This window comes from Pristiophorus japonicus, unplaced genomic scaffold, assembly GCF_044704955.1.
Source record: "Pristiophorus japonicus isolate sPriJap1 unplaced genomic scaffold, sPriJap1.hap1 HAP1_SCAFFOLD_252, whole genome shotgun sequence".
Taxonomy (NCBI): domain Eukaryota; kingdom Metazoa; phylum Chordata; class Chondrichthyes; family Pristiophoridae; genus Pristiophorus; species Pristiophorus japonicus.
The window spans coordinates 586,988-589,979 of record NW_027252252.1 but is presented as its reverse complement, the minus strand read 5'-3'; positions in this window follow the sequence as shown (position 1 = coordinate 589,979).

Below are 2,992 nucleotides of genomic sequence, written 5' to 3'. Positions count from 1 at the left end.
TTTATTTCACTTCACTAAATAGATATATTTGAGTGAGAGAAATTGTTCCAGAGTGTCGCACACTTCATCTTTTCTTCCCCATTAAACACGTAAAATGAGGCCGGGGAATAAATACAGAAAACAAAGCAGAGGGATACAGACAAGAGGAAGAGAGAAGGGGAAATACTGTCCCCACCCAGAACTAATGCAGAAACCCCTCTGCTGCGCTCGGGGTGGCCACCCACAGCCTGGATACACTAACGTCCCAACAGCTCATTGACTGTCGGAGTGGGACTGTGCGGCACTTCAGAAGACAGGACGAAAAAGCAAAGTCACTGATTCAGTCCCATGTGCTTCTCTGACTGACACCGGGGAAACGGTGAGACAGATTTTGGAGCATCGGTCTGGTTATTGTGAAACAGCAAAGAAAATGTTAAGTCTGGAATTAAATTATTTGATGCGTATCCTGCTCGTTTAGTGGTTAGGCATTCACAGAGGGAGCCCGAGTTCGGAAAGTAACTTTTTAATTCAAACTTTTTTCAAATAATTACATGCAATTAATTAAACTCTGTGGGAGGCGGGGTGATTAAAACATCACCGATCGGAAAGGAATTGTTCGCGGGAAGCCTCCAACCGGAATTTTTGGGCTAATATTCCCACCCGAATTGTTTTGCAGACTTACAGTCAATACTTCAATAACTGAACTGTAATAATTTCAGGAGCTTTCATAATAGATGATATTTTACACCCTATCTGACTTAACACACTCTGAATTTTTGAAATTGGTTTAAAATGTTCATTGCTCAGAAGACAAGGAACCTGGGGTACTTTTTTCAATTTATTTCGCAGCAATTATATTCTAAGATAATGTTTTTGCCCCGGCTCGAACCTGGGACCTTTCGTGTCTGAAACAAACGCAATGACCGCTACATTACAGAAACCACTGCTAAACTTAGTGCCCAGAGAGAAGTGTTAAGCCACAAGGTGTAATTCTGAGTCCCTTTTTGTGAAAAAATCTTTTCACAAACATTTCTCTGACCGAAGCTGCACAAGAAAAAAATGTTCTTTTCAAAGTCGTCAAACGCCCAAATTAACGCACCCCCCGAATCTTCTGGATCAGAAAGCTCGAGTTGTGCCGACTCAATCCATAAATCTGACTTTACTCAACCTGTATTTTAGGAGATTGGTTTAAAATGTTCATTGCTCATAAGACACGGAACCTGGGGCTACTTTTGTTCAATGTATTTCACAGCAAATATATTCTAAAATAAAGCACGCGCCCAGGCTCAAACCAGGGACATTTCATGTGGGAGGTGAACATGATAACGGCTACACTACGTAAACCTTTCCTTAACCCAGCCCACGTTTCATCATTTGTACCACAATTAAACCCAATGAGATCGGAATAAAAGTTCCTCACAGGCTCATGGCAAAATAAATGGTAAAAGATTTACAAAATAATTTATGTATTAATTAATGATGTTCAAGTCAATGATTCTTATTTTTTATACATGATTTGCATATAGATCTGTAAAATAAATGATCTCTTTTTTTTTATAAGGTTTTGAACTAAAAGTACAACTTCCGAGGGTGGGAATTGAACCCAGGACACAACGTTGAGAGCATGGACTCCTGAGCACTCGACAACCAGGGACCGATATATCTTTTTATTGCTGCATCATTATAGTTAATGACATTATTGTCATTTTCAGTTCACTTGATTCACACCGAAACAGATTGTAACTGTTGTGTATGCATGCCTGTTTACTGTGTGATGTCTGTAACACTGCTATGCAACACTGAATGTACTCTTACACTGTACACACCTGACCTACACCAGAGGATGCTGCTGCTTGAGACCGAAAGGTTACCTGCAACCCCTTATATAAAGGAGCTCACAGCTTGGTGTCCTCACTCGAGGAGCTTCAAATAAAGGACTACACGTCTACACAGTTTAAGTATCATACCCTGCCTGGTGGAGTCATTATTAAAGGTGCCGACAGTAAACGTGATCTGAAATTCACGCCACTTGAGATCACATTCAAATAATTCACTGAATCCACCCCTTGTACCACCGCAACACAGGTTCGATTTTTGGTCAGGGAGATAATATTTACAACACAGTTTTCAAACTAATAGCCCTATATAAATGTCAACATGCAGCAAATGTGAAAAAATGAATTCATTTAATCATGTTCAATGAACCGATAACTTTCTTTTGCAGAATTAAAGAAATGATAATCTGGTTACTGAGGGATAGTGGTACATAAGAACATAAGAACAGAAGAATTAGGAACAGGAGTCGGCCATCTAGCCCCTCGAGCCTGCTCCACCATTCAACAAGATCATAGCTGATCTGGCCGTGGACTCAGCTCCACTTATCCGCCCGCTCCTCATAACCCTTAATTCCCTTATTGGTTAAAAATCTATCTATCTGTGACTTGAATACATTCAATGCGCTAGCCTCAACTGCTTCCTTGGGCAGAGAATTCCACAGATTCGCAACCCTCTGGGAGAACGAATTCTTTCTCAACTCGGTTTTAAATTGGCTCCCCCGTATTTTGAGTCTGTGCCCCCTAGTTCTAGTCTCCCCGACCAGTGGAAACAATCTCTCTGCATCTATCTTGATATCCCTTTCAATATTTTAAATGTTTCTACAACATCCATCTGAACTCCAACGAGTAAAGACCCAGTCAACTCAATCTATCATCATAAGGTAACCCCCTCATCTCCGGAATCAGCCGAGTGAATCGTCTCGGTACCCCCTCCAAAGCTAGTATATCCTTCCTTAAGTAAGGTGACCAAAACTGCATGCAGTACTCCAGGTGCGGCCTCACCAATACCCTATACAGTTGCAGTAGGACTTCCCTGCTTGTGTACTCCATGCCTCTTGCAATGAAGGCCAACATTCCATTCGCCGTCCTGATTACCTGTTGCACCTACAAACTAACTTTTTGGGATTCATGCACAAGGACCGCCAGGTCCCTCTGCACCGCAGCATGTTGCAATTTCT